This window comes from Electrophorus electricus, chromosome 20 (genome assembly GCF_041902795.1).
Source record: "Electrophorus electricus isolate QZ-2024a chromosome 20, ASM4190279v1, whole genome shotgun sequence".
In the NCBI taxonomy this organism is placed as follows: domain Eukaryota; kingdom Metazoa; phylum Chordata; class Actinopteri; order Gymnotiformes; family Gymnotidae; genus Electrophorus; species Electrophorus electricus.
Genome location: NC_137516.1, coordinates 5,807,564 through 5,828,180, shown reverse-complemented (window position 1 = coordinate 5,828,180; position 20,617 = coordinate 5,807,564). Strand labels below are relative to the sequence as shown.

The following is a 20,617-nucleotide window of genomic DNA, read 5'->3' as shown; positions in this document are numbered from 1 at the left end:
TCACTTCAGTGTAAGTCTCTTTTGCAGAGGCACTGGGTATTTTGCCTCCTTCCTACAGAAGTAAAAAGAGTAGGTTTTTTTTCTTTTCATTTTCTAATTTCCTTACATCAGCATGAACACAGTGCACACACACACACGCGCACACACACCACACATGCACAAACATGCCTCACAGCGCAATCTTGATTAGCCATGTCATTCTGACAGGTGGGCTGTGCCGTCACTGTTCCTTTGAACTCAATGACAGAAAATCTAGCAGAGACATCACCGTGCACATGCAAGCACAGATGCACATGTGCGCACGCACACACACACACACACACACACACACACACACACACACACACACACACACACACACACACACACACACACAGCACTAGCCACACAAAATCCAGACTATTTGCTTAGACATGATTTCCAATGTGTCTCATTGTCTGTTTGGATTTAAAAGTACACAGACATGAAAGGGAATATGAAATCCCAGATTCGAACTCTCAAGTGGCCAAACGGCATTTTTGCTGGAGCGTCACTACCTCCAGACATGCAGGCATTCTGTGCCACAAACGACTGTTCTGTGATCTCCACACAGTGCTGGCGGCTCCATTGTCAAGCTGCGTTTGACTAATATGGCGTCCAGCAGACGCAGCTTGCTGCGCTGCAGCCCGTAAGGTTTTCATAAAATGGCACACACCAGAAAACAGCATACATGATTCTAATTTTGTAATGTGTTTGGCTTGGCACGTTCGCTGACAATGTACCGCCGGTGCTCAAAAAAGCAGCGGGCCGAACAGGGATGCACGGGCGGAGTATGCGGGGCCTGCTCTCAAGATCTGGCTGACAATCCGTCACACGCAGAAGTCTTCAAGGCCAAGTGGGCCGACCCCTGGTAAGCATGCCAACCCTCTGACCTAATTGGCCCTTTGAACCCCACCCGCCCCTAACTGTCAACCCCAACCCCCCAGGCACAGCATGGCGCCTAACCTCCACCACCACCCCCGCCCTCCCCCGTCCACCCCTACGTACCACCAAATCCAAGACGCTACAAGACAGATGTCGCTGCCAATCAGCATGACTCAAAGGGTGTGGGGATCATCGGCGTGCTGCCCCTGCTGAACCCCAGCCAGGTCAGTTGCAGCAGTTCTGGCGGGATAATGTGGACGCTACGAACCCACGCAAAAGCATCAGCACCATCACTGATTACTGCCAGAAATATTGCCACTGATTCGTTTCTAAAAACAACAGCAAAGGAAAGCGATCATATTTCATGTTGTTTCCAGATCTGCTCTTACAAACTTTGGGTTTGTTTGTTTTTTCCATCATCAAAGTTGCAAATATTTCTATTGGTATTTTCAGTTAGAATGTTTTCATTCTAACATTTGACCTGCCACTAACACACTAATGACATTCTCATGTGGAGAGCCTTGCCCTGTACCATGGAAACCATGGTACAAACATGTACGCCACCACTCCACTACAATTGCAGCACTTATTCCTGCCGTCGTTAAAAAAAAAAAAAAAAAAAAAAAAAAAAAAAAAAAAAAAAAAAACCTGCCAAGTACAACATTGGTTGGTAAATCGATACCCAGGACTAATCTGTCTTCATTATTAGATGACATTCCTACCTCTCTCAAGACCCCTTTCCCATATTTCAAATCAAATAGAAAATGCCAAAACGCCACATTCGTGGTGTGAAAACAAAGAGCTGGACGGCGGGACTTGGATGTGGTACGCTAAGTTTAGAGCCTTGCTCACACCATACGTGCTGACTTATGGTGAGCTCAGACAGAAGGAAGTGCCACACTTCAATGGCCTCTAGTGTTCCCACGGTCATTGCCATGGCGCCAGGGCAGTGCCATATGCCGGGCACTTGCAATGTCTGACACCTCCCCCGGGCCCACGCGGATTTCCGTCTGTCTCCCCCCTCTCATGACACCAGCCATTCTGTCGCTGGCCTGGCCGGATTGTGTTCTTGGCCTTTGTAACACTTCTAGCTGTAGGCGTTGCAGGGGACGCCTCTATTGTTTTGTTTTTTCCTTTTAACGTTACCCTATTTTATTCCCAATTTTAGGCACTACGCCAATTCTCACCCACCCTGTCGTACAACTTCTGACACTTGAGGGTTCAGGAAAGTACGTGCTTTCGCCGAGATGTGTGAAGTCAAGCGTCACATCTCCCTGAACTAACGCCTGCGCCGCTACACAAAGCGGTCTTTGGTCTTGAGCCTCGGCCATGGTGCCAGGCAGACAGAGGTGTTGATGCCACATGCTCACAGCTCAGCAGTTGGTGCTGTTCCTTTACGAACAGTGGTTTCTGCAGCGGGACACACTCTGAGGAAAGCAGCGACTGCCCTGGTCAGCAGGTGTGAGCGCGCAGATGTCTGTGATCGATGTCGCCGGGTTTGCCAGAGGACAGAGTCACGCAAACCGAAGAGCAACACCGATTCTGAAGCAGCAAACTCAGTGATAGGGTGGATTCCTTTTTTTGCTCTTGCACCACTCAGGAGCCTAAGCAGCTGTTTTTGAACACAGCTCAATGGGAGCAGGCCAACAACAGCGTCCAGTTACACGTGTATCATTCGTGAAAATTGGTGCTGGAGTAGCCATTATCTCCTTGCTAGTTTAGCCCTTTGACTTTTGGGGCCTCTTGTAAATGATAAATTGTTAGCGGTAGCTGGCCAACCACGACTCACAAATGAAAGGCACCGACTGCTGAGCTGAGAGCATGTGGTGTCAGCACCTCTATCTGCTGGGCCCTGCAGCCAGGACACGAGGCCGGAGCAAAGATGCTTTTGTGTCGCTGTCAAAGGGAGTAAACAACACTTGATAAGGTGATGCTGCTTTCCAAGAAGGGAACATATGGTAATAATTTGGCCATTTTTCCCCCAGTCGAGCTGCTTTATTAATGACGGGCCGTTGCCAGGCGGGTTTGTGAAGTGGCGCTCATACGAAATTACCGCTGCAATTCATCATGCAGACCTGCGGCTGGGCTGCGAAAGGATTGATGAGGTATGAGTTTGGGCTCCAGGCCCAACTCGCCCCCTCCCTACCCACCTTTTCAGGAGGCTGAACCCAGGAGTAGTTTGCAGTGTCTGGGCAGAAATCTCTCGGTGAAAGCCCTGCCACTGGATTGCAGAGACTCGCCTTGGCTTCTTACTTCTTTCTTCAATATTACATCTGAAAGGAGAATTTACAGTTATGGCCCAACCATACAGAAGTCTTAATGGTGGTCCAGCACTGATCTGCAGCTGTTAGTTCTACAGTAGCTGGGAAAGAAACAGATTTTAGCACATGGTAATGGGTCTTTTTTTAAGACCTCTTGCCAGGTTTGTTTGGGTCTGCTTTAGCTCCACACTCTTATCCCATGTAATTGCTGACCAACAAAAATGGGTTCAGGTTATTTTGCATATTTTGCATGGGCCGTCCTGCAGAGCGGTGCCGGACCAGGCATTTCTTGAATGCCATGGATGCCTGCCTGCTATTTTCTGCGGCAGCGAAGAACGTCTGATTGTCTCCTTGATTCTATCTATTAGTGAGGGGCCCCTGGGAACCAAAGGCTGCGTGGACACTGGCTCACAGTACTGCAGAGCTAAGACATGTCCCGCCAGGATAATGCCTGTTGGCTAAAGACGCCATTAGACAGCATTACAAAACCCAGGAGAGGACTCTTAACCGTACACACAGGTTTCAGGGTGGAGTGGGGGAAGGTGGTTTGTCCTATAAGAGCTTGTGAAAGAATGTGAGCCTATGTTGTTTCAGGTAGGGAAGAGTGTAATAAGGTTGGAGAAGGCTACCCGGCTTTTTCTTATATAGGGCTCTTACAGAAATAATGCTCAGGTTACTGAATGAGGCATTGCTGCTACAGTGTAGCTCAAAGAGGGATCTCCTGTGATTATGGTTATTGTTATGCTTTCCAGAGTGCATACTTCACCCCTACTCAGCACCTTTCAATTAACTTCACAGTCATAGCTAACAAGCATTCAAATCTATTATGACTTTTTCTTTAATACTAAGGATAACAGCCATTTGCATTTCTGCGATTCACATAAGCAAAGCATGTGAACTGTAACCAAAATTGCTTCTGTAAAGGCAATATCAATGTCTCCGCAAGCAACCTTAAACGTGGACTATGGTGATGTCGCCCTGCTCTTCAATAAACGTATGGAGAAGAGTGGCTGGGATGTGCTGTTACCTCTCATGCACTCTTAGTCTGAGGGGAGCAGTTGTGGTTTGCGGTTTAGGATTCGGCGGTTGCTACACAATGAGTGCTAATTGTCCCTTGACAGAAATAAAAACAAACCATAGAAAACCAGACAGGTGGGTGTGAGTAAGGCGGTGTGAGAGAGAGAGATTATTAATGTTGCTAACTGTACTGTTATGTTAGTGTTATTTTTGGATAGGGTGGGTTTTGTTTCTGTCCTAAATATAAATGTGTCTATTGATGTGTTTTTTGGCTCACTGAGATTCAATACAAACAAAATACTGTACAATCTCCTGTTTTGGAGATCCAAAATAATTTGTCAAAATTGGTAAAAGATTGCTTATAAAAACATGGGGACAGTTTTAAAGGCAACAGCCATTTATAAATGTCTTACTGATAGCAAAATCAGTATGCAGTCAAATTCAAACATATATGCCTTGTCAACTATTCAAAAGACAAAGTAGTTGTTAGATACCATTGCTAGAACTACATCATATGTAAATTCGGCAACTTGAGTTACCTTTCTCAATGGCCATGAAATAACTTACACTGGCTATATCTGTAACATTCATATCTTTTGAATGGAAGACAACAAAAAGAGAACCTGAGCATCAGATAATCTGAACCCTCTACCACACCTTACTTGCTCCTAAAGCAATAAATCTTGTGCTCCCAGGACTATGCCTGATGGTCCAAATGCGTGTCTTAGGCCCGAAATGACATCATAAACCTGAATTTTACATGGATTATTCATTTATTCTGAAGAAAACGGGTGGGAACCAGTCCACTGTGAACCCCAGACAGCGAGGTGTGTTTGTTTATCTGCTTGACAATCTTCCAGACATTATTTAAATGCTAAAGCACTTGTTCAGATGCGATGTGGGCCTTTGTAGCTCTGCTGCTGAGCATCTACATATAGCTGTGGCATCTTTTGTTAAAAGCCAAAAATATCTTAACAGCCCACGAGAACAGCTGAATTCTGAACGTGAGTGTGGCCATCATGCTCACATGACGGGGGGGAAATTCAGAGATGGAAAAGAAAATACACACGGGTTCCTGTTTCTCTCCCTATGTGTCCTCTGCTTCCCTCCCCTTTGCTATTTAGGCATGTTGGGATGGATAATCACCCCATTAATCAGAGGCTTAAATCCCCACATACAGCAGGGTGGCTGTCAAAAAAGATTGTCAGTTGTTTTAGTCTGTTTGACTACTTTGATCTATCGAGAACAATACTCGATAGAGTACAGTTATGCAGACATGATGAATTGAGTGTACGATCAACAAAACCTTGCCAAACCTAAGCTCTATAGTCTAAACACGCCTGAAAAATGCAAGGGATGGGTAGTCCAACAGAAATGTCTTTCTGGACTCCCATAAAACTCCCATATTCCTCCTGCACTCAGTGTCCCCAACATCATAAATTATAAACCAATGTGCTTACTCTGCTCACTTATTGACCCCGATACTGTCACCATGATGTCATGTAGGTAAGGTCATGAGTTGCTGACATCATGCAGTCTTACTGAGAAAGAGTCTATGACTTTACAAAGACATCATCTGTCATATATCATCTACTTTAATCCTGAGCAGACCCATACACGTCATGAATATGACGTTAAAGTATGAGCTAACTTGCAGCAAGTAATTCAAGTGAATCCATATACAAAGTGTTCACTGCATAAAAGGCAGTAAGTTTATGTCTGGCCCCATATTTTTTCCAATACAGTATAATTAGCGCTGAAACGGTTTAAAGTACGTTTGCATGAGGAATCGACTGCGAACCGGCAAGGCCAGTTAGGACCGTCACTCCCAGCCAAGCGAAGTTGTGGTGTTATGGTAGACCTCCGAACCATCACGTTGAATCTGCCTGAGCAGTGCCAGTTTCTCCACAAGACAATCAAGCCCCCTGCGCCCTGGGCCACTGGTTTGCCGCAGCCTGTGATGTAATGACAGCACAGACTCCTCGTGTTTCCTTCAGCCTGTCTGGGCTGCCAGGATTATGGGCAGCTCAGTTTGAAATGTTTCCTTGCAGGATGTCACTTGCTCAGTGCAATCACTTGGCCAGATACGTTTGGAGCGCTTGGAACCAGAGGGGGGGAGTAAGTGACATTTGACAAATTTTATAGGAGAGCACAAATGAAATTCGGCCACGTTCCCGTCCGTGTTTATCAACAACAATATCTATAATGATTAAAAACTGGTTTAATATTAGTATCTGATCATTTTGTCATTAGATAAATCTTAAGAGCTTTAATTTGACTGTTTTTCATCTCAAATGTCACTGACGCCCATCTGGTTCTAAACACTTGATTTGTGTGTGAGCGAGAGAGCAAGAGAGCCTGAGCAAGAGGGAGAGAGAAACAGTATGTGAGATGAAAGAGAGGAAGAGTGAAAGAGAAAGAGGGTGAAGGAGATGAGATAATAACTGGCACTAGATTATGAGAAATGGAACGTGACTACTCGATTGTGTGTCCTACCAAACTGAAAGACCAACTCAAGAATAAACCAGCAGAGGGGTAAAGCAATAAAAGTGTGTCGAAAACATATTCTTGAATCCCCAGAGAAATGGGGGTCCTACAAGTTGCATTGAACTACAACAGCTTGTCTCTCATTGGCCGTGGTGAGGTTCCCACAGCGCGTCATTGGTGGATACGTCACACTAAATGGGGATTAGAGATAAATCACGCGGGCATAATGAAACGCAGATTCCTGCATGTTCACAATAGCCGCATGCTAACTTCCCTCTGTCCCTCCCCTCTTTCCCATTGTCTCCTCCAGTAAAAACAGTCTGTCCCATCTCTCCCACTACTGATAACTCTGCTGGAGAAAATGCAGCCTTGTTTGTTCAGCCATTAGGAAAAAATACGCAGAAGTAAACGCTCCTCTCTCGCTCCCTCTCCGAAACGCTCTCACACTCCCCAGTAAGTCAGGAAGTCCCGTGACCGCAGTTACTCTCTCAGTGCAAACGGACTATAAAAAGGCCGTTAAACGAGAAATAAATAAATAAATAAAGACGAATGCTTTGGCCGGCAACAATCTCAGCTGTCATATCATATTAATCACAGCCGTTATTGCAGAGGGCTAAGAGGGAGCTGCTGATATCGCTGCCCTGACATAGCGAGCATGTGGTGTCACTTAGAGAAGGTCACAAGTGCGCGTCATCAACCTAGCCCTCCCACTAGCCAGGGCATGTAGGCAGGAGCAAGATCAAACGGTCCCTGGCGAGCAGGCAGCCTGAGGCGGGGCCGTGTCTTTAGCTCCATATAGATTAACCTCGCCACCGCTCTCTGGGTATTACCCCAGCACAGTAAGGTAAGCATCCCTCCAAATCCAGAAAGGAACCTCGCTTGCATGGGACATCAGACATGTTTGGGAAGGAATCAACGGCATGTGACATGTCACGCAAATGGAGCACCGTTGGGATGAAAGAACTCTTATTGCAAATGCATTACTGAGAATGCGTGGCCCTCCCTCCCATGGGGGATGTGACACAAACACGCATGCACACACACACACACACACACACACACACACACACACACACACACACACACACACACACACACACACACACACATTTGAATGCAGACACAGCTGTGCATTGTTGCACTGCTGCTTCTGTCGCCTGACCAGCGTCCAATACTTGTCGCTCTGGCCTCACCTGACTAAATGCGTATCAACCCGTGACTAAATAAAGAGCCAGGCTTCAACGCTCCCAGTCAATATTTTTCCCCAGTGTTTAGAAACCGCACAGCTCTGCGCTCAGATCCTGCATATGGTGGCCCAGGTGAGGAAGGGAAGCCTCCTGGTTGGATATGGGTTTCTGGCCTGCAAAGAAGGCCTCTGGGTATTGCAATGCACACCGGCAATCTCATATAAAAGACTGATGGATTGGCAGATTTACAGGGGCATCAACACTGCCTCTGTGAGGTCTATAAATCATGGCTGAAAAGGGGCGCAGGATAAAGTCGACTGAAAACATTCAATAATATTCTGGAACATTGTTCCGGAACATTGTGCTTTTCTGTCGGCTTGAAGAGCATATACAGGTCACGTAGGTGGGCGGCACATGACTGCATGTTGCATTTCAGATTCATAATCATGCTGCAAAGGATACTACAGAGATATATAATCTCTGTGAGTCTTTGGATTTTTAGGGTTTAGTTACTAAAACACTATATAGTTGATACTACAAAGATATATAATCTCTGGGAGTCTTTAGATTTTCAGGGCTCAGTTGCTTAAACACTATATAGTTGATACTACAGAGATATATAATCTCTGTGAGTCTTTAGATTTTCAAGCATTGCTACTATGAAGGTCTCTAGTGGCTTGATCATGCACTGCCTGACTGCTGGTCTGGCCCAGGGTTTTTTATGAGGGTGACCATACAGATACTGCATTGCATTCCAAGGTCCGTGCTTAAAAACAACTGCAACACCAAACTCCGGCTATCCACTGAGAAGCCTCAACCTCTCCGAATTTGTCTCCCCCTCCCAAAAGCTTTGGAACTGGTCTCAGACATAGTCCTGGTCTCAGAACTGGAACTGGACTCAGGAACTGCCATTCTCTTAACCCCTCTGCGTTCCTCTCCCACCTGCTGCCGTCTTGCCGCTCCGCTATAAGCACTGTCCAGGCGGGCATAGCCAGGCAAACTCGATCATGTACGGGCTGGCCATCTGCACAGTACCTGCGGTTTGGAGCCCTGTGGAGAGGAGGCCAGAGGTGCTCGGCTCAAACACACGCCGCAGCTCTCAAAACATGACACGAAACAGGCTGCAAATTTCCCACAGTGCGCGCTCGGCAGGCACCAAAAACGCAGCCAAATGGCTATATAGCGTTTAAGCAACTAAGCCCTGTTTTTAGGGGCATCCAGAGAAACATTAAGTAGGGATCACTTAACCACATGCTGGTTATTTGATTATAGGACCCAAATAATCACTTGGTCGCAGTGCTGTTTTGTATTTTTTTATTTTCCACAGCAACCAAAATGAATTTGCAACTCTTTCGATGGGCACCCTCTTTGCCAATATTTAAACTATTGCCGGTGCCAGAACTGTGTTTCGGGTAATTTATTTTGATTTCGGGAGGCTCTGAAATGAGCTGTGCGGTTTTTCTTTGGGTTAAGTCCTTATCAATAAAAGCATTTCCTTTAAGCTGTGTGCCTGGGAAAACGATATTTTGCAGCTTGTAACATGGGGACATGCTGTGAAATTGTGCAAAAAAGTGAAGATTTGCTCCAGGATTTGCTCCAGGTTACAGGATGCCATTGAATTAGGCTATGAGTTACTCATCCAATAGATGAAATGGAATTCATCTGTTGACAACTTTTTCCATGTGATTCGCTTAAAATTTGATGTGAAATACACTGCCTGGCCAAAAAAAGGTCACACACAGTCTAATATTTCATTGGACCGCTTTTAGCTTTGATTACGGAACACATTCGCTGTGGCATCGTTTCCACAAGCTTCTGCAATGTCACAACATTTACTTCTGTCCAGAATTGCATTAAGTTTTCCCCAAGATCTTGTAATGATGATGGGAGATTTGGACCACTGCGCAAAGTCTTCTCCAGCACATCCCAAAGATTCTCAATGGGGTTCAGGTCTGGACTCTGCGGTGGCCAATCCATGTGTGAAAATGATGTCTCATGCTCCCTGAACCACAATTTCACAATTTGAGCCCAATGAATCCAGGCATTGTCATCTTGGAATATGCCCATGCCATCAGGGAAGAAGAAACCCATTAATGGAATAACCTGATCATTCAGTATATTCAGGTAGTCAGCTGACCACATTCTTTGGGCACATAACATTGCTGAACCTAGACCTGACCAACTGCAGCAACCCCAGTTCATAGCACTGCCTCCACAGGCTTGTACGGTAGGCACTAGGCATGATGGGTGCATCACTTCAGCTGCCTCTCTTCTTACCCTGATGCACCCATCACTCTGGAACAGGGTAAATCTGGACTCATCAGACCACATGACATTCTTCCATTGCTGCAGAGTCCAATCTTTATGTTCCTTAGCAAATTGAAGCTGTTTTTTGCCAGTTAGCCTCACTGACAAGTGGTTTTCTTAAGGCTACACAGCTGTTTAGTCACAATCCCTTGAGTTCCCTTCGCATTGTGCGTGTGGAAATGCTCTTACTTTCACTATTAAACATATCTGAGTTCTACTGTTGTTTTTCTACAATTTGATTTCACCACACGTTTAAGTGATCGCCGTTCACGATCATTCAAGATTTTTTTCTGACCACATTCCTTCCTCGAAGATGATGATTCCCCACTGTCCTTCCACTTTTTAATAATGCGTTGGACAGTTCTTAACCTGATTTTAGTAGTTTCCGCAATCTCCTTAGATGTTTTCTCTGCTTGATGTATGCCAATAATTTGACCCTTCTGAAACAGATTAACATCTTTTTCATGACCACAGGATGTGTCTTTTGACATGGTTGTTTAACAAATGAGAAGCTACTCACTGCATCAGTTAGGGTTAAATAACTTGTTGCCAGCTGAAAACATAATCACCCATGTAGTAATTATCCAATGGGAGGCTCTTACCTATTTGCTTAGTTAAATCCAGGTGGTGACCTTTTTTTTGGCCAAGCAGTGTATGATCCCTTTAAGTTTAGCCCTGTTTTTGGGGGTGGGATTTTTTCCCAGTTTTTGTCCTTATTTTAGTCATAGTCAGTTCCCAGATATTCCAAGGTCTGTGCTTAAAAACAACTGCAACACCAAACTCCGGCTATCCACCGAGAAGCCCCAACTTCTCCCAATTTGTCTGCCCCTCCCAAAAGCTTTGGAACTGGTCTCAGAACTGGAACTGGCCTCAGAACTAGTATTGGTCTCAGAACTGCAGATTTTTTTTTACATCTGCCAACCAAACCAGGGCTGTCACATGCTTCCTCCAAAGAACATGCAACTCAGAGGCTGCATGAGCTCACAGACACCCATGATTGGCCAGTGTCATGGTGATTGACAGGGGAGAGTGTGCATGCCATCCCTCCCTCCCTGAGAGCACAGCCAATTTTGCTCTCTCAGGCTCCCAGCCACAGATTGCTGTGGCATTATCAGGGATCAAACTCGTAATCTCTTGAAGCGTTTCTACTGCACTACTCAGTTGAGCCATTTTTGACTGAAAAGAAAAGCAGCATATAGACTAGAACAAAACACAAATACCATCAGGTGAGGGAGTTACAGAGCTCAATTTGTATTGGCAGCTAGATCTTCAGAACAGTGAAGACCTCTTTTAAATAGTTTTTGCCTTTGCTTGCTATCCTGGGTCTCTCAGCTAACAAAACTTCCTCCTACCACAATTCGTGTTCATGTCACGCCTGGTATTTTTCTTAACGATGTATTTCACCCATTCAGGGTCATTTCTTCAGTTGCCACTCCCTTAACAGATCAGTATAATTTGGGAAACTTCTTTGCCTGCTGTCTGCTCCATCACATGTAGGTCTGCCACAGCCCGGAAACTCCCAATTACACGCAGTTTAAAGAGCAGCGCCCCATTTCGATTTCTTCACGTGGCATGCCTGAAGGCAAGGTTAGACTTTGCAAAGCAAAGGGGCAGGGGGGAGGCTTGATGACCATCCGAGATAATGCAAGAGCAAAAAATAATAAAACCCTCCAGATGAGGTGCATGTGTCTCCCATCCCATGGGAAAAGATTACATCTTAATGAGATTTGATTAGATCTACAAGAAACTAGATTACACCCAAAAGAGAATTATAAATAGCCATGTACAATTATGCTCTAAAAAAGCACCTTGCCTGTCCCCAGCTGATGTGCAGAGGAATTTAATAACACTGTCACTTTGCCTCTAATATGTTTAATCGTTATTAAAGTTTTTCATGTAAGGAAACAAGGATTATCCTGCATTTCCCATTCCAAGTTAAATATTTTCACACTCCACTTAAAAGCAGAAAGCGTGCTACCTGAGAAGCATGTAGCAAGAATCATAATCCACATAGAAAGAGACTATTGACAGCATGATAGACTTTCTTACATAATGTATTCTGCCATCGCAGCAACACACCGTTACTAAGAGACGAGACTTCGGAAGTATCGATACATCCTTTCACCAGCGTCCACAGATGATAAAGAATGTTGTGTGAGACACCCCAGCTCCAGCAACAATGAATATTTATGAGGCATTTTAAAAACTGCCGCACACCAACGCATGTTTATGCTTCACTAACAAAACAATTATGAGTCAGACAATATGCAATAAATCATCACTTGTGACTTGATAATCACTGTGAGTTATGTAATACGTTTATGGTTGGCTCGCTGGCAGAGATGTAATCCATTAGCCATCAACATTCCACCCACCTGTGAGAAAAGAAAAAAAAAAAAGTCTAAATCCGGTGTGAACATTGTCTGGTGTGTGCGCGCACACGTGTGTACTCAGGTTACACTCAGTGACTAATGGTTGTGCCTCCGGAAGAGAGGAAAGGGGTTTTAGCTCAGGGAAACAGATCATCATTAATCAAAGGCATCTGTCAGCATCTACACTAGGTCAGTAAAGGACAGAGCAGAGAGGGGTAAGGAGACAGCAGCTATTTCGGCCATGGGAAGCAGGTAATGGAATATTCAGTATGGATCCTATGGAGGGGGCTGGTGTGTGGAGGAGGTGTTTGCCTGTGTGCGCGCGCATGTTTGTGTGTGTGTGTGTGTGTGTGTGTGTGTGTGTGTGTTTCCATCTGTGAAGTCTGTTTCTGGTTTCAAAGACTCACAAGTTCCAAAGTGTGTAGATTAGTTTAACTGAAAATAGACGAGAGGATGCAGTTTACAGAATCCCGATTGTGTGTGTGTGTTTGTGTGTGTGTGTGTGTGTGTGTGTGTGTGTGTAGAAGGAGGCTGCTTACATAATCCCGAATGTGTGCATGTACGTGTACTTGTAAGTTAAGTGTAGCAGGGCAAAGAGATGACAGGTACAGCCTTTCACTCTCTGCAAAGATAAGCGTCCAGGTTACTAAGCAAACTATTACCTCTCATTCAGATCCATTTACCTTTTCCAGTACCATATATGTTCATCATCGACTAGATCTAGTGCATATTTAAAGTGTTACTATGTAAAAAATGTAGTATCACAATCAGTAATTGGTTAAGACATGTCTAGTGGGTTCCCTAATTGTTGTGTACAATATTTCTACATAATGTTTTGCACAAGTGAAATCTTATAAGGTATTTTCTGACTGTGTGTATGAAGGGATCTAAGGTGATTTTTATGTGTGTGTAATTGCATGTGTGGTTAAGATGGGAACTGGCTTTCTAGACTACAGAGCTATTGCTGGCTCTAACAAGGCAAGGAAAGGAAATATAATTTCATTCAACCTATTCAAGTGCCATGTGCAAACGTGACTGTAGTGACTGTAGAATAGGAAGATTTCTCTGTTAGACAAAAGAGGAGACCCTGTGATACTATGAGGTACAAGCCCTAATTACCAGACAGCACTCAGGGACAGAGGTAAAGTTAAACAACAAACAAATAAAACTGACAAGCAAAAACAAAACAAACAAACAAAAAAAACCAAAAAGAAAACACCAGCACAAATTTGTCTTTGTAACAAGTGGGCATGAGGAAAGAAGAAGTGTCTGCAATTTATACAAGACTGTTGAGGTAGTCTCAAGCACAGGCATACAGACATTTAAACAGACCATGGAATATGCTAACATTCTGAAAAGACGAAAAGCTTTAACCACCATAACAGGTTCTCTATTGATGTTGGCCTGCATCTTAATTATTCTAAGCTTTTAAGGAATAATTCCCTCTGCCCAATAAAACATTCTTTAAATATGGAAAATGTTAACAGAACGTCCTTTTGTTCAACATAAAAATTCATTAGTCCAGCAAAACAGGTAAAGGTTTCTGAGTCAGGATAACTTGATATAGGTGTTATTAGGACATGGGTTTTTAAGAATTAGGCAAGGAGTTCATTATAGATGATTCTTTATTATGATACATTATGATACACTCATTAAATAAAAGGAAACTAACTGTTTGCTAAAAGCTGTGCTTTTTGAGCTCAGCTCATCTTGTGACTAGCACAGCTTGACACTGTGTAGCTACTCTCTGCTATTAATCTCACGATTCTACTTTTAGCAGGGAGTTCGGCAGGTGCGTCTCGAGTGCTGACTGAGACTTGGGTCTGCAGGACTTCCGTTACACGCTTCACAAACTGCGGACCAGTGACGGCCGCAGATGACAAGTATCCTCCGTGCGAGCCTCGCACGATGGTCGAGTGCTGTGCTGAGAAGCGGGCGTGGGGAAGGCTTGGGGTACGCACCGGCCCGAGGCGAGGCGGTTGGGAAGGAGCTGTTGCCTCTGCGGCCCCCATGGCTTGTTCAGCATGTTTGTAGAAAGGCATTTGCTCGGCTTGCCAAAGCAAACAGTTAAGCCTCTTGCCACCTCATCAAAGGTAAGTGGGTTCAGAGAAAAAGCCAGTCGTTATGGCATAATTCGGAGCTGCATTGAAGCGTGAAACATGCAGATTTTCTCATGGACACACACTGTTTATTTACTCTTGATTGCCGTCACAGAACCTCCCTGTCCTCCTGATGATCAACGCACACACACACACACACACACACACACACACACACACACACACACACACACTTTCTCTCTCCCCATCTCTAGGTTCATGTCTTAGTGTCCTGTTCAGCGGCTTGGCTGCCATTTAGCTTCTGTGCTAACGCAGCATGGAAAAATACATCTGTCAGACAAATATTTGTCTTCACTTCTCTGCTCACTGCTTCTGTCTCTGCTCATGGACTTGGATGGAAATAGATGGCCCTTATTGCAAAAGCAACCATAGCAGCCAAGCTGCAAGATACAATGCAGTAACAAACACAGAATTATAGCCCTACATTTTCCCTACACTAACAAAGGTGTGTATATCAAGGGGTGAACCTTAAACTCTCGTTGTATTACTAGAGGCAAATAAATGTATCCATGCAACCATATGAATCCGGCCATCAGTACCTGAATGACAAAGCCCACTACGGTGCAACAATGCTTGCCATGCCAACAATGGACAAAGCAAACTCAGGCATACATGCACGAAACTGTATCATAATTTTTGGGGTTGACAGTGTTGGTCAGAGGGGACCTGCCTATAAGCCTTGTGAGAATGACAAATAAGACACACTGAGAATGTTCAGATTTGGAGTCAGTGCGGCCCAAAGGAAACCAAGAGGAAACAAATAACCACAAAATGATTAGTGGCGTTAAAATGCTTCCCCAGAGCTTATATGAATGTTTCTGCTCACGATAGTTGTTCTGTACTTTATCCATGGTTAATGTACCAAAAAATCAACCTGAATAAGATGTAAATATGCCGGTATGCTGGCAAAAATTCAGGCAGAATTGTTACAGAATTTCTTGCTCACCAGCTGGTAGAAACAACGCACCATTGACTTTGCAGCTTAGGGATGTTACAGGAAATTTGATACATTTACAGGAAAAATAATAATTATAGACGAATGGTAACTGAAGTCTGGTTTCTTTTTTGCTTGCTTTATCTTTAAACATAGCAGACAAGTCAAAACAGGTTGTCTATAGTCAGGTAACCCACAATAACACCTACTATAAATCAGCTCAATTTACAACCCAAGACATGGAACGGGAAAAGGACAAATCGCTGGTGGAACACACTTTATAACTTGATGTACTTCAAGGTGAAAAATAAATCTAGAAAAACAAAGGCCACTTCTAACAAGTCAGCGGATGTCTGTGAGATACACAACGGTGGCTGAAACGGCAGAAAGGGAAAAGGCAATTGGTGTGATATCTCAACGAACAACTTCCTCTTGGCCCACCACAACCCATTCAATGGCCATTGGCCTACCTTTTAGCCTCATTAAGAGAGTGTATTTAAAGGGACATGTTCCCGGACGAGCTTAGGCTGCAATCACAGCTTTATCGCACGATTGGTGAAGAAGTGGGAAGTGGGAATACACACAGATCAGGCTGGAGATCTGGCAACCCGCCACGGGCTTTGGAATGGCGGCCACTGAGGTTCGCTTGCGGGACATAGACACGGATCTAAAGCAAGCCGGCCTAAACGGCATGTCCAGAGCTATTCAGTTGCTTCCTGCCATTTCTTCCAGCTTCAGAGCTCTGTGGCACGAGGCTAGTGGGCACTAAATAAAGAAGCAGCAGCAATATTGAATGAACATTACTGTGTCTTCTTTCCACGTGCCACTGGTGACAGAAGTAATCCAGCTGGGGCCCCTTTTAAACTTGAACTTCATTGAGAGACGTGTGGTGTCAAAGCACGACATATATCATGTTACCCTGAGTGCTTATTAGTGTGAAACTCTAGCTTTGTTCTTGGTGGGTGCGCCATGTAGCCACCTCTCACATTCGCCACGTACCCACAGCTGACTGGGACCCTCGCCCAGCGAGGTCATCTTAAGGGAACGCCCTCGAGCATTTTCAGCTGGCAGCGACACAGGTTGTCAGTCAAAAGACCTAAGTCAATTAGCATTAGTGTCCCAACTGATAAGGCTGCAATTAGCCGCTGTGATAAACGTCTCGCTAACACTTAATCTCATTGTAAGCCATCAGCTGAAGGTGTCCTGCTCTTTAATGAACACTGAGTAATCCACCTCCCCCCCATTTGCAGCCAATTCTGTGTCCAAGTGCGTCACTGCTGGGTGATATCACTTGTGTCCTCGGTGAGCAAAAAGGAGAGAAGTGGTCATGGTTAACACTCTATAACCTGATTTTGTATTAAAATAGGAATTAGAAATAAAAAAGACCTGAAATGTTGCGATAAAACTATCAGGGGAATCTATTACCCTGATTATAATGTATGAATGTGGCGAGTAATTCACAATTACTGGTATATGTTTGTGCGTGTAGAAATCAAAGGCAAGAAATAATTTCATGGTAATTTGGAATCAGGAAGATAGGAAAATCTCTAAGCACAGTTAATGCCCTTGAATGTAATCAAAAATGTTTACCTTCCTCTTTTACAAATCATTGCAGTTAAATGCACTAAGGCATTTAGCAATGACAATGGAACCACTGCGTTAACAAACATTATGGCAGCAATTTGGTACACGGGCCACTGACACCCTAAAGATGCTGTGATAGGTTCTGCATAGACCAGAAGTGGTGTGTGCATCTGGCTCTGTTCGCCAGAGATGGGTCCTGTTTGCACGCATGCTGGCGCCAAGTTCACAATGGTTCAGTGAAAACCCAGTGAACAAGCCTGATTCATATGAACTCTAATGTTCCATTTACACTGCAAAGAACAGAAAGTGATTCATTTCATTGAGCTTCACTTTTGGGTGCTTAAGCAACCACATGCAAAGCTGCAGGTTTCTGGATCGCAGGTTCCGATATTAAAAATTGCACACTGGCAATAATATACATCTGCACCTTATCACCACCGGCACTATGACTACACTCAGATGTAGGTGGCTATTTGGATTGTAAAGCCACTTTTACCAACTTCATGAGAAAAGCAATCAAGTCATAAAGATACAAGATTACACTTTTTTTTCAAAGATTTTCAAAATAAATATGCGGGACTTGGTTCCTTCCAGCATATCTTTGCTAATTTTGTAAATATTTGTCAGTGTATCTTAAGAATGCATTATTGCATTTCATTGGATGGAGATCGTTTTGGTACAAGAAGGGGCGAGCACAGAAAAGAAATGGATCAAGTTTAAAAAATAATCAAGACCTCCAAATGAGAGACCCGACTGTCCTATTTTAAATTTCTTAGAAATGAACAGGTCATTGCTCGCCTGCCTGCGTTTAAAATAAAATCACTGTTCCGCATTGGGAGGGCAGAGAAGATGCTATCTGTGTACCCTCGTTCTCTCGCGCTCCCTTCTCACAACCTTCACAGCCGTGCCCCTGTTGTATACCCTCCTGCAAGCTACACGTATGCCCACTAGACGGTTTTCCTGCTTCCCTTTTTTCTCTCACTGTCTCTCTTGCAATCTGTGCCTCTCCTTTTGCAGATGCTTATCGAAGCATTAACTTGCTGAGCAGGATTCCTGTATTTTCAAACGCTGCCACTATGCAAGCGATTCCAGGGAGTACCTCAAGGATCGATCCTCAGTCCTTAAAAAAAGAGCTTGAATGAAAATGAGAGCTTTTAATGACAGTGCAACTTCCCATAAAGCCTCAAAACTGTCATCATCAGCTCCCCTCCAAATGCAACTGCGAGTCATAAAAACTGTTGCATTGTTAAGCGTATTGTAGGCGGAGTGCACCACCACTTTGTGAACATACAGCAAGCAGTCACCGTTCCTTACATAACCAGCAAGCCTTTTTCCTTGCCTACATTCCACCAACACCCCCACTTTTTTTTTTTTTAAATCTGCAATCAGCACTCCAAAGGCCTATTATGACATGTAGGGCTGGCGCCAGAGCGCAATAGAGCCCAGCTCTCAGACATAGACAGCCCCTTAGGAGCCAACCAGCAGCGGTAAAGACACTCGAGTGGCATGACAAGACCTGAAGGGAAGCTTCACCTAAACTGCTGGAATTATGTAAATGAGACCACGCTAATTGGTATCGACTAGCTTTTATTCTCCATTAGTTGTGTTAACATTTTCCGTTATTATACTATATTTAGGCTAACCTGGGAAACTCTAAGTCAGCTGCTTCTAAGCCATATGAACAAGAGCTGGACTCAAGTAATAGTGCAAATTGAGCTAGTAATTTCCCTTAATTCTCAAATAAACACTGGAACTTCAAGCAACTATTAAGTCATCGTTTTAAGCAGCTATCAGCATGTTCCCACAGGTTAATGTTGTGACTAGCTTGCAAGCTCATACTTAGGGAAGCGTTTACATTTACTAAAAACTACTAAAAAATAAAATGATAGCAATAGAATATAATTACTGCTAAGACTCCACATTTCATTTGCAGTTTCATCCATGTTGCGTGTAAAAAGACAATAACTGCAGTGATGGAATGCTCTTATCAGATCAGGGCATGACAAGCATGTAAGGGAATTAACCACAGTCCCTACCCTGGACTGTCATATACAAACTAGCCCATTAGTCCTTGCTGTCTAGTGAATAACCACTACTGATTGTGGAAAAGCTCATAACATCTGTGTAACCTGCATCCCCAGTCTCAACAAAAATCAAAAATTAAAACATGAGCTTTGTACTCAGGCTTCAGGTGTAGCAGGAAAATAGTGAGCAAGAGTGACAATAGTGCTCAGAGCAAAAGTGACAATTTCCTGTAGGTGTTTCACATCAACCAGGTACATTAAGTACATTAAGTATAAAATACCTGATGGTATCTTCCGGCACAGGGGTGGTTTTTGGAGGAACAATATGGGTCGTGTCCTCCCCCAATCATTCCTGATCACACTACTCATATGTTTTAGGTTGGGTGGTATGAGCCATGTCCTCTGCAATGTTTTATTTGAAAACAAATTCTATATTTAAACACAGGTATTTATTTTATATTTCTTACAAGAAACATGAAATTCTCACAGGCCGGTGGTCCAAAGTTTGAGATCCAGATCAGATTAAGCTGGTATTTCAGATAATGCATGCTTGTAAGAAATGACAAGCCTGTTATTTTCAGGGACTACAGGCACTAAGGGGCATGATGAAGAATGAACCTGTCACCATGACAGCCACAGAGCAGATATGGACACACTGTTAAGGGCATGCGCCCTTAGAGACTGAACATTGGGCGTCAGTGGTGTACTATAGTGGACATCTACGTGCATCTTATTTGTGACAGTTACTATTTGCCTTTGCATAGTTGAACTATTATAAATAATAATGTCATATGTTATAATAATAAATAATAATGTACATTATTCTATAATAAGTGGAATAAAAATATAAAAATAAACCCTGTTGGTTTTGGTGTGTGTGTGTGTGTGTGTGTGTGTGTGTGTGTGTGTGTGTGTGGTATTGCATATCTAGTAGAGAATGGGACACTGCATATGTGCTAATCAATAAAATGGCTTATTTTCTATTCCTCAAAACTAAAGAACCCACTCTGACAAACCAACTGCTAATAACCTCAGACAGGGGTTGTTATTGTTGATGTGTTTATTATGGGGCTAGGACCCAAATAATGGACTCTAAATATGGATGTGCAGTTGACTGTAAAAGTAGAGCTATTTCATATTGTGAAATTATGAAACACTTTCATAGTATGAAACTCACTTTATGTTTGCTATTTATATAACCATGCCATCATTTTTTATTCTCCCTTCTCTTAAAACACCTGACCCAAAATTCATAACATTGCTGCCTAGCAAAGGGCACAAAGACAAGCAGACCCACACACACTCACATAACAATTTGAGCCCGCCCACATAGACAAGTTAGGCCTACCCTTGTTTGAGGTGGCACATGCCCATTGGCTGACACTTTGATACGACCATTATCACAGCAGAGTAGTGGGTGT

The 20,617-nt window shown here is 43.8% G+C and overlaps 2 long non-coding RNA genes across 3 annotated transcripts in view; one reads left to right on the top strand and one right to left on the bottom strand.

Annotated features, from left to right (window-relative positions):
• The window catches only part of LOC145652598 (uncharacterized), a 43,002-nt gene that overhangs the window by 4,421 nt on the left and 17,964 nt on the right, over positions 1–20,617 (bottom strand). Inside the window, exons 1-2 of one of the 2 annotated variants that reach the window (XR_014118869.1) lie at positions 10,765–10,874; positions 3,054–3,176 (exon numbers count right to left, since the gene is read on the bottom strand). This is a non-coding gene — a long non-coding RNA (uncharacterized LOC145652598). Of the gene's footprint in view, positions 1–3,053; positions 3,177–10,764; positions 10,875–20,617 lie in introns of those variants that run through there. The other variant, XR_014118868.1, reaches the window with a different exon arrangement.
• On the top strand, positions 766–20,103 carry LOC145652597 (uncharacterized). Its single transcript, XR_014118867.1, has 4 exons — positions 766–889; positions 966–1,127; positions 14,312–14,627; positions 19,778–20,103. It is a non-coding gene; the product is annotated as an uncharacterized LOC145652597 (long non-coding RNA).